Genomic DNA, 11,480 nt, shown 5'->3' with positions numbered 1-11,480 from the left:
TTTTTCTGGGGGCGGGGAGAGAGGGAGCTTTGAGTTGATTGCTTTTGCTTCCCAGAACCTCAAGATGGACCTCCTTCTCCAAGGACGTCTGGGTCTACACATCTGACAGCCCGCAGGAGGGCAAATGTTTTGAGATTGCCCTTGGAGGTGAGGCCTGTGGTCCCCACCGAGTCACCACGTGAGGGTTTCAGGTGAGGATGGAGGAGCCTGGGAGCGAGACGTGCTGGGGAGCAGCTGGGCTAGGCCTGGCACTGCCCTTCACTCTGGCCGAAGGTCTCCTGCATCCTCCCACGCCTGGAGGGCAGACTCTGACCATGTGTAACCAGTGTGCAGGGATAAAGATCCTGACTGGAAAGGATCTCTTGTATCTTTCACCCCAAGAGGACTTGCTCATTTTACAGGGCCCAAGTGGTAGCAAAGAGGCTGGATGGTCCGCCAATCAGAGGTAGGAACACAGAGAGCTCAGGAGTACTCAGTTCTCCACAATCACCCAGGTCCCCAGGTCTTAGCCTCCGTCCTAGTTGGATAAACATTTGCTGAATGTCAAAGCACTTTATAAACTGTCAACTGCTAAACGCATAGTGATTATTGCCCCCATATGGTAATTATTATTGCCTCCGCAGGCCAGGCTCTGCGGATGTAAACTGAGGATGTTGGAGTAGATGATGGATAAAGTCCTCTCCAGCTATAAATTCTATGTCTAAGACTTCATCCTCCACTTCTGCCAAGTGGGCTGAAATGATCTCCCTCCCGGGTTTCTGGGAGAATTAATAAATCTGGGTGGCTTATGGTATGCTGTGGAAAGCCCCCTACAGAGCCAAGTGCCAGCGTCTGAATTGGTTTAACCCAGTGGCCTCCAAATGCCAGACTGAGAAGTAGTGCTGGTCCATGGCAAACTTTTCACTAGTTCAAGGCAAAAATGAGAAAAATAAAGATAACATAGCGAGTTTCATAAAGCCAAGCTTATTTAATGTAACAGATAGTCCTTTATTCTGGGATATGCTTTTGCTCTTTTTTTTTTTTTTCGGTGTTAGTCTTTTTGTTAAGAAAAGGTAATGAAAACAGATGGATAGTTTGAGAAAACTGTTGTTAGTTGGTGAAATCGCCGGTTTGGCAAATTTATGTCAGTCCCTACAATTAGAGGAGAGAGAATCCTGGTCTGTGAAACTCAGTTCTGGGGATCGCTGTTTAATAGAATTCGTACTTGCTGAGGATTCATTTAGTATACGTATAGGTCAGCTGAGCAGCTAAAAAAGGATTTCAGCATTCAAAAGGGGGTATGTGAGTAGCGAATGATGTAACAAACAGTATATTCTTCAATGGAGAAGTTACAGCCTCGGGACTCAGCTTGGTACTCAGCACGTGCCGATGAGATAAGAGAGCGTAAGTCTAATTTCCCCATGTCCAGGGAAAACTGACTCTCTGACTGGTGCCCCTCAGTCTGAACTTTGTGAATTCTTGACAACAGAGGCTGGATCGCGTGGCAGCCCTCTTCCTCCTCCCCTGTTCGGAGCTATTGCGCTGTAGAAACCCTTCCCAGTGCTCCACACCTGTGTGTGGGGTTGAGGTGGAGGGAGGGCTTGTAGGAGGACTGGAGCGGGGTTCTCGGGCCTCTTGGTTCAAAGGCACAGGCCTGCAGGGCGTGTTTGATCTCCCTTCACCTCCTACCCAGAGATGGGCAGCCAATTCCAGGTGCTGAGGTTGGGAAGGAGAGTGGGGGAGACCACACCCCAAGGAGCCAAGGGTTCTGGGAAAAGATAATTCTGGCCTGGGAGCTCTGTGAACATCACATGGCCCCTCCGTGTCTGGGCAAGGTTGATATTTGGCCTCCCGTACCACTTCTTTTGGGAGAGCACAGGGGACATTAGGGAGGGCATCTATAAACAGATAGGGTAGGGGGAAGGCAAGAAGTGTGAGTCTCTAGCTCCTACTCTTCATCAAGCTGGTTTGTTGGAGATGTGGGTAGGAAATCTTTGGGGGAAATACATGCATATGTAGGAGTCTCTTTGAAATGGGAACTGTAATAGGCCAGGGGATTGTTCTTGCATGGAGGTGGTACCATCTGCGGATCTTGAGGAAATGCCTCTGCGATTGAGGACCACACTCCCAGCTTCTACTAGGGCTGACTGTGGTCCAGAAGGGAATTCGCCTGGGATGGAGTTGAAGTCTTGCATTTTGCAATAGCCATCTCAGATTGGCCATTGACTCACGCATCATTGACACAAGGCAGGCTTGGGCGGTGCGGGAGGGCTGTGTGATAACAACAGCTTTGACAGAACACTTACTAAGTATCAGCAAGTGTTGGGTGCTTTTTATAAATTTTATTGAATATTTCTAATCCAGGGAGGTAGGCATTTTTATTTCCATATGTGAAATCAGAGTGAGTCATGACAATCTGACCTGCTGTCAATGTTGAATAGCTACACTAAATTTTTCTAACATTGTTGGAGAATGACAGTTTTCTTAGAAATTAATTTTCTCTGAATTGGAATTTTACTTTCAGCACTATGTTTTTGTTTTCATCATTAGGATATCTATTCTTTAAATTATAAAAATAACAGAGTCATGATTTTTAAGAGACAGAAAGTTATAAAGTGAAAGGTAAAAAAGTAACTCTTCTCTATGCTTCTTTTATCTGCTCCCCATATGGCTCTTGGTCTTGTGTATTTTTCCAGAAGTTTCCTATGCAGTTACATGCATTTTTCTTTAAAAATGTTTCCTACAGGTGGAATGACACTATACATTCTCTCCTTCAAATTGCTTGCTTCTTTTCTTTCTTCTTTTTCCCTCCTTCTTTCTTTCATTTCTTAAAATACGTTCTTGGAGACTGTTCTGAGCAGTACACAATAGATCTGCTTTATGCTCTCTCTCCCTTTTAAAAATAGCTGTACAGTACTCCATTGTGTGGATAGTCCATAATTTATGTAGCCAGTCTCCTGCTGATGAACATTTAGGCAGCTTCCAGTGTTTTGCTATTTCAAACAATGTTACAATGAACAACCTTGGATGTGTATATATTTTGTGTTTGCTGCAAATACATTTTTACGCTAGGTCAAATGTTTTAAATTGACAGCCATGGTCAAATTACCTTAAAAAAGGTTAACCAGTTCTGATGGATTTGTTTTTCTAAAGTGAGTTTACCTGCTGCCGTACTCTCTTATACATAGTACATAGAATAGTTAAACTTTGGTTGAGGGCATGAGCTCAGTGATAAGTGGTAACACACCCTGCCCTCTGAGGCTGGGAGCCCATGGGGATTAATAGGGCCCGCTCACCTGCAGCTGGCAGACCTGAGGCGTACTCAGTTCCAGCCACCTTTGTCATTAGGAATGCCAGCCCATGGTTGTCAGATATTAGGAATTTTAAACAGAAGGTGATACCGAGCAATGGGCTCGCTCTGCTCTCCGTGATGCGAGCCAATTACTTACAACGAGTTAAAGGTGGAGAAAGGAAGTTTAACTAAATTAGCCAGCTAATCAGAAGATGGGTGACTAATGTCTCAAAAACTCATCTTCAAGGATTATGGAATCTTGAGGCAGTTATATAGGGAAAATGGGCAGTGAGGAGCCGGTCCAGGGATATTGGTCTCCAGGCATGACAGGCCCCAGGCATCACATCGTTTCATTCTTCTGTCATCTGTGATGGACACCTTGTAGGTGTGTTTCCCGCCTGTGGTCAGCCTGTTCCTGGAGAGAAACTCATAGAACAAAGTTTTAATTTATCAGGGTATCAGGGAGTACATACGTAAGTGGAGGCCATAAATCAGGAGAGCATGTGAATTTTTTAGAGTATGTGCAGAGCAGTGCGTAATCACAAAGAGGAGGGGCTGGGGCCATTTAGTGTAACAAGATGGCCTCACTTATGCTCACTCACAGTTTCCCCCCTGTGAGTAGTAACCCATAATCTTATGGTCAAGGGGGAGACAGGGTGTCCTACTTTTTCTAGTTACTTCCTGCTGAATCAGGATGTCGTAGGGAGACCATAGCATGGAAAAGAGTCAACTGTGAAAGACATATTTTAGCTCTCCAAGGGGTTCCGCCACGCATTTTCCCCCCCGATACTGGTGGGAAAGTTTCCTGTGATTTGGGGGCTGCCTTGACCCAGGAGTGATACATCCAGGGTTTTATGTCTGCAAGTTTTACGGATGAGTGAGTGAGTGGTGAGAAGAATCTCAAAAGGGCCTGTCCATTTGGGTGACAACTGGTTTTAGAGTCCCTGATCTCTCCAAGTTTTCAGCAAAACATGGTCACCAGGTTGGAAGGCATGTAGAGGGATGTCAGACAGATATGTAGACCTATGAGAAGTAAGCTCACGGACAGAAGTTAATACAGAGTTTAATGATTTAACATAATTAGCAATCATGGCATTGCTTAAAATGTCCAGAGATTCAGTCCCAGGGGAAGATGCCTGAAAGTGTCTCCCACATAGAATTTTGACAGGATTCAATTTAAGTCCGCTTTAGGGAGCTGCTCTAACCCGTAGCTGGGCAAAGAGCAGTGCCTTATCCCAAGTTATTAGTTGTGTTTCATGACAGATTTTGGCAAGGGTCTTCTTTAAGATGTGATTCATTTTCTCCATCTTTCCAGTTGATTGAAGTTTCCAGGCTGAGTGTCGTATCCATCGGATGTCTAAGCTTTTGGATACTTGTTGGATTATTTGGGAGACAAAGGCTGGTCCATTATCACTCTGCAAGGTATTAGGCAGACCAAACCTAGGGATGGTTTCTTAGCAACAAGCGAGTGACTTCTGATGCTTTCTGTCTGAGTGGGAAAGGCTTCTCCCCACCCAGTGAAGGTGTCCACAAAGACTAACAAAAACCTAAAATTCCTAGCTGCCTGGGGCATCTGGGAGAGTCTATTTGTCAGCCTTCATTAGGCCAATTATTTTTATGTTGGGTGCCCAGATATGGGGGACCGGAAGCAGACTTGGGATTGTTCTTTGCACAGATTATGCAATTTTTAGTTAGGTAAGGCCGTGTGATGTACTTTTAGATGCATTAGATTCTCCCTGTGGTGGCCAGGGCAGTGCGTGATAGCTGCCTGAGCAGGCTCATTAATAGCAACAAGTAGTTTTAAGATTTTTAGGGCCGTGTCTGATTTCCCTTTGTCCTGCTGTTAAGAGTCCCCTTTCTTTCCAAATTGTCCCATGAGCATGAACTACAGCAAAGGCAAAACAGGAATCTGTGTATATATTTTCTCTTTTCCCTTGAGCTGGATGTAGAGCCCAAGTGAGGGTGACGATTTTCACCTTTTGAGCCAATATCCCTGGGGGTAGGGCTTTGGCCTCCAAAGTCTCTTGTAAAGTTATGACTGTGTACCCTGCGTGTCTCTTACCTTGATCCATGAAGCTGCTGCCATCTGTGAAGAGTTTCAGGTCTGGTTCTTCCAATGGACAGTCCAACAAATCAGGTTGTCTAGAATACATTGTCTCTGTAACTTGTGAGCAGTCATGTTCTAAGTCTTCTAATGTCTTATTAGGGAGCAAGGTGGCTGGGTTTAGGGAGGATGATACTTGCATCCATACATTTGGATTATCCAAAAAGATGGCCCAGTATTTGCCCATCCTTCGTGAAGTGAGCCAGTGTCCCTCTTCTGTTCCGGTAATGTGAGTTCTTGATGTGGCACGTATTCCATGGTGGGTTGGCCCAGGGTTAATCTTTGAGCTTCCTGCAGGATGTTGCAGGTAGCAGCCACTGCCCTGAGGCAGCGAGGGTCAGCCCTTGACAGTCTGATCCAATTGCTTGGAAAAATAAGTTACTGGCTAGGGGGTCATGCCCAGTTTTTGAGTTAAAACCCCCAAGCTTATTCCCTGCCTTTCATGTTGGTACATATTAAGGGCTTGTCCAAGTGAGGAAGTCCTAAGGCTGGGGCTGAAATTAAATTTGTCTTGATGGTATCAAAGGCCACCTGAGACTTCTTCGCCCATTCTAGTGGCTCCTGCTCTAGCCTTTTTAGAGCCTTATAGAGGGGCTTTACTTTGAGACCATAGTTAGGGATCCAGATCCGACAGAAACCAGCCATGCCCAAGAATCTTTGTAGTTGTTGCTGGGTGGTGGGAGGGCTTAGGCACCTTATAGTTTTTTTTTTGGTCTGGCAGCAGTTCCTTTTGGCTTTGATTTTTGAGGAAGACTGGCCCTGAGCTAACATCTGTGCCCATCTTCCTCTGCTTTATATGTGGGACACCTGCCACAGCATGGCTTGACAAGTAGTGTGTAGGTCTGCACCGGGGATCCGAACTGGTGAATCCCAGGCCACCAAAGTGGAACGGGCGAACTGAACTGCTGCGTCACCGGACGGGCCCCCCCTTTGGGCTTTTGATAAGGTAAATCCTAAGTACGTAGCTTTTTGTTTGCAGATCTGTGCTTTCTTTTGTGAGACCTTATACCCACATTCAGCCAAATGATTTAAGGTCTTTATTGTGTTGGTCAGACACTGCTCATAAGTGGGGCTCGCTGTCAGGAAGTCATCTACATACCATAACAACAATCCTTCTTGTAATTCTAAGTGGCTCAAACCTTTACCTAGGGCCTCCCCAAATAGTGTAGGAGTTCTTCAAACCCTGGGGGAGCACTGTTCAACCATATTATTGAGTGGCCTGAGTGTCTGGGTCACACCACTTAAAGGCAAAATGTTGTCGTGATTCTTCTGCTAGTGGTATGCGGAAGAGTGCGTTCTTCACTGAAACTGAAACTGAGTTCTTTCCAAACTGAAAACCAGCCATATTCACCTGGAATGTTGGTTAGTAAGGCGTAAGGGCTGGGCACCACAGGGTGCAGGTCCTGAACCACCTCATCTATGGCACGAAGGTTCTGAACAAACCGATATTTGTCTGATTTGGGTTTCTTAAGGGAGAATAGGAGTATTATATGGCGACTGGTAAGGCCTGATTAATCCTGCTGCCAGGAATTTTTGCAGCACTGGCTGAATGCCTTTCTGAGCCTCCTGTTTTAGCAGATACTGTTTCAGGCTAGGTTTTATCTTTTGGGTTTTCAAGGGTATATGTATTGGCTGGACATTCTTTGCTTTCTCAGGCTTCCTATCTGCCCACTCGTCTGGTCTTCCCTCCTTGAAGATCTCTGGTGGCAGTGGGGCTGGAGGTGGTGTTTGAACACCTAGCAGGGGCGTCTGGAAAATGCTTGTTCCTGTGGCACTTTTACCTCCGGCTGGCCTGGAGCAAAAGTCACTTGAGTATTCAGTTTACATAGAAAGTTTCGTCCCAGGAGGAGAACGGGGTGTTCAGATATATACAATTTTTCCAATTAAAAGATCTGAGATAGAGAAAGGAGAGGGCACCCAAACGAAGCTGGCCAGTTGCCCTTGTCCGTTTATGCCTATGGGATATTGTCACAGTGGAAATTGCCCCGCTGCAGGAAGAGCCCCCTGAACAAATTGTGTTCCTTGTTGGGTTTGGGTTCGAAAAGGAGAGAGCCCCTCTCTCGGACCTGGCAATCCCTCAGACATTTCCCCTTGGGTAAGCGGCAGGCCTGGAAAAGGGGGAGGAGGAGGAGCTGGGGGAACTCCTTGGTCCATCTCCCCTCTTCCCGCATCTAGATATGGCAGCATAAAGGCTTGAACATAGGGGATTTTATTTTCCTTTCTTCCTTCTAGCAGAACCATTCTAGCTGCAAGATGGTATCATAATTGAGCAAACCATTTGGGGGCCACTTTTCTCCTGAGGCCAGTGTTTACTGGGGCCAGGCTACATTGCAGTAAAAGGTCATCCTTTTTTCTTTGTCATGGGCTTATAAGTGAAATCAGCCTAATTGGCCAGCATGCAGCCTAGTGGGCCTCTCTTTTTCTTTTTTCTCGGAAGGGACAGAGCAGCACCCGTGGTGGTAAAGTTTGTGTCTGACCATTAATAGACCCAGAGAAAGGTGCAGGGGTTGACTCCAGGAGACCAGATAACTACAGGCCTTTTCCAAATCCCACTCTGCCCGAGAACACAGTTCTTGCATCAGTGCTGAACAAGCCAAAGAGACAAGAGAGAATGGCTTAAGGTGGGGTAAAGATCTTATCTCCCAATGCCAGTCTAGTGGGTCAGATGCCTGGTACAGAGAAAAACCGGCACACAGACTAGTGGAACAACACACACTCTCAGGAGAACAGGCCATACTGGTGGGTACACCACAGAAAAACCAGAGACTCGTGACTCCCCTAGCTGCAGACTAGGTGATTGTAAGCTCGTCAGTTTACAATCCTGTCCTTTGTCTTCCAGTCACTGAAGCATTAGAGGCAGTTGGCAAGGGAGGAAACCACAAGGGGAATTCCACAGGTGGAAAAAGCTGAATGGCAGCTGCAGGGGAAAAATCCCAAAATAGTCTCCTCCAAGTCAGAGGCAGAGGCTGTGGTCCCATCTGGGTCACCAGAATTTGATATCAAGTAATGGGTTCGCTCTGCTCTCGAAGATCTGAGCCGATTGTCACAACGAGTTAGAGATGGAGAAAGGAAGTTTAATTAGATTAGCCAGCTAATCGGAAGATGGGTGACTAATGTCTCAAAAACCCATCTTCAAGGAGTACAGAATCTTGAGGCAGTTATATAGTGAAAATGGGCAGTGAGGAGAGGATCCAGGGATGTTGGTCTCTAGGCATGACTGGCTCCCGGCATTACATTGTTCCATTCTTTGGTCAGCTGCGATGGACACCTTGTAGATATGTTTTCCACCTGTGGTCAGCCTGTTCCTGGAGAGAAACTCACAGAACAAATTTTTTTTTAATTTAAAAAATTTTTAATTTAGAAATTTTAATTTATCAAGGTATCAGGGAGTACATATGTAAACAGAGGCCATAAATCAGGAGAGCATGTGAATTTTTTAACAGTATGTGCAGAACAGCGCGTAGTCACACAGAGGGGGCACTGGGGCCATTTAGTGTAACAAGGTGGCCTCACATGCTCACTTACAAGGGTAGAAATCTGGATTTTAATGTGAAATATTTGATTTTTAAATCTTGACAACAAATTTACTAAAAAAAAAAAAAAAAGAAACCAAAACAGTGAATGAATCTGTAGGTGCCAGAGACTGACACAGTCTCTGCCTATTTAAATGTAATGGACTATTAATTTTGTGAGATATTACTCTATCTAGAATCTCATAACTGTTGTATATCTCACTCAATTTCTGGTTTTTCGATTTCTTTCCTGACTGCTCTGTATTTAGGCAGCTGTTCGTGAACACCATTTAGGAATCATCCATCCAGTCTTCCTTCAGGTCCTTTTCAGGAGCTCTGTACAGCAGCAGGTGAAAGATTCCTATGAGACAGGCATCAGCTTCTCTTTTCCCTCACGCCAGGATTGCTTTCTTCTTCAGTAATTGGGGAGGGGTGGTGGTGGTGGAGGATGTCCCCCAATCTATTTTCAGGTAGCAACTGGCCCCATCTTGGGCCTTAGTGTTTTCTGCTGGTCAATGCTGGGACCTCCAGGATTATAGTCTGCATGGTTTCTGTGTGGGTACAGCATCCAGTTGCCTTATCCTGTATTCCTCACAATGCACTAAGAAATTCACTGAAGATTTGAATTACAATATAGGGGGACAGATGCTCCAAATAAGATGCCTAACATGACTTCTGGTTGGGTCCTTTATGGGCACAAAGAAATTCCCAGCAATGTTTTCAAAATTGTGGTTTCCCCCATTTTCCTTCCTCAGAGACAGTCCCTGTGGCAGACACGGAGATGCAGATAACAGCTCAGATCCTCCTAGAAAGCACTCGTGCTGGCTGCTGGGAGCTTGATTAGCTGTCAGCCTCCAGCTGACAGTTAACTCCTTCTCAGGGTGGCACCAGCCGGTAACTGAGCAGGACGGGGGTACCAGGACCTCGTCATTTCTGCCTAAAATGGGGCTCCTCCAGCAGGCCATCTTTGTTTTGGAGCTTCCTGTTGGGCTGGTGTTCGTCAGATCTGCATCTCACCGTCTAACAGCTCCTTCTTCTCAGTCCTGCTTCCTCCCTTTTGTTTCACAGGTGTTATTCTGACTGAACCTTTAAACTCAACTCCAACCAGGCATCGGCTTTGCTGAGAACTCACTGACAGTCTCCTTTCTTCAGAATCTTCCCACTCCCGGCAGAGAGGGGTTGTTCTCCTGGAGGATCTGTCCTTTCCCCTGAAACAGAGTATCAGGGCATTCCGAGGCGAGAATCACATCTTTACATTTCTTGCCAGCTTGAGTTATTCAACGGGGAGCTTTTGTGGACAATTGCAGGGTGAGCTTTGGCAGTCTGGGGCCAGCACCACAGTACAAGTCTTGTTCGGAGCACCACGCGTTCTCCTTGAGATCTCTCTGCTAGTATGAGATGAAGAAATGTCCTCTCACCCCTCCTGAGGCGTTCCATTTTCCAGTGAGGAATTTCAGGATCAAATGAACACACACATGCACTCACACACATACACTCACACAGAGAGACACACACACAGACGTACACTCCTTCCAAGAACGAACAGCAATTCTTAGGGACAATGCAGTCTAAATCCACATTAAGAAAGAGAACCGTTTCCCTAGAGATGCCAGCCTGCCCTCTCTGGAGATAACATTTGACATTATTATGCAAAGCAGTTTCAGTTCTCCTGTCCTGCTTTTGGAACAGTGTAAGAGGCCAATGGTGTGAAATGAATAGGGCCCATCACTCGCCTCGGCAAAAGACAGCCTACTTCTGAGGGCTCTGTCTTTGTCGGGCTAGATCAAATTCTTGAGCAGATCTGCACTCTTTTCCATCTCTGCAAAGGAAGTTTAAGAATTGATTATCCTTCACCTCAAGCAAACCCTCAGGAGGGAGGGGGATGAGTGGGTTTGTCCTTCTGGTTACATATGCTCTGTCCACTCATTTTGAATTTAATGACACAGAGTATGTTATGACCTTTTGATACATTGTAAAAAAACCAAGGAATCATACAATGCACACTTTCTGCACCTTGTTTTTTAAAAAACATTGTATTTTGAAGTAATTATAGACTCACAGTAATTATAGACTCAAAAGTAGTATATAGAGACCCCATGGACCCTTCCCCTAATGGTGACATCTTCCAGTGGTGGCATCTGTAGTACCATATCAAGACCAAGACATTGCCATTGGTGCAATACTGTTAACTAGATTAAAGCCCTTACTCAGTGTTCATTATTTTTTATATGCGCTCATTTGTGTGTGTCAATGTGTGTGTGTGTGTGCACGTGTGCGCATGCGGGCACACTCCTAACTTGTTGGTCTGTTTTGGAGACCTTCGACTAGCAGGCGGTTCAGATCTTCATCCTCATTCCCTCTTCTGTTATCTGGATGGACTATCACTTGTTGGTCCCCTGTTGAAGTCCACGTTAGTTGTTAATGGCTTTTCTCTCATACATAGAGTACTGCAATAGCATCCTGTACACAGAGCTGGGAGCACTTGTGCTAAGCCCAGCTCGATAGTTGAAGGGATAGGGCAAAGTGTATGTGCCTTTGACATTTTAATAGAAATTGCCAATTGCCCTCCAGAAAATCTGTGCCCCTGTCCTAT

At 45.6% G+C, this 11,480-nt stretch overlaps 1 long non-coding RNA gene across 5 annotated transcripts in view; it reads left to right on the top strand.

The window, feature by feature from the left end:
• Nucleotides 1-11,480, top strand: part of LOC111768869 (uncharacterized) — a 48,288-nt gene that overhangs the window by 12,984 nt on the left and 23,824 nt on the right. Inside the window, exon 2 of one of the 5 annotated variants that reach the window (XR_011440538.1) lies at nucleotides 56-147. The exons of 3 other annotated variants lie outside the window; for them this stretch is intronic. This is a non-coding gene — a long non-coding RNA (uncharacterized lncRNA). Of the gene's footprint in view, nucleotides 1-55; nucleotides 192-11,480 lie in introns of all 5 variants that reach the window. One more of the 5 variants, XR_011440540.1, reaches the window with a different exon arrangement.

The sequence above is a fragment of the Equus caballus genome, chromosome 1, assembly GCF_041296265.1.
Source record: "Equus caballus isolate H_3958 breed thoroughbred chromosome 1, TB-T2T, whole genome shotgun sequence".
In the NCBI taxonomy this organism is placed as follows: Eukaryota; Metazoa; Chordata; class Mammalia; order Perissodactyla; family Equidae; genus Equus; species Equus caballus.
Note: the sequence above shows the minus strand (reverse complement) of the source record. Positions and strands in the feature narration are given on the sequence as shown.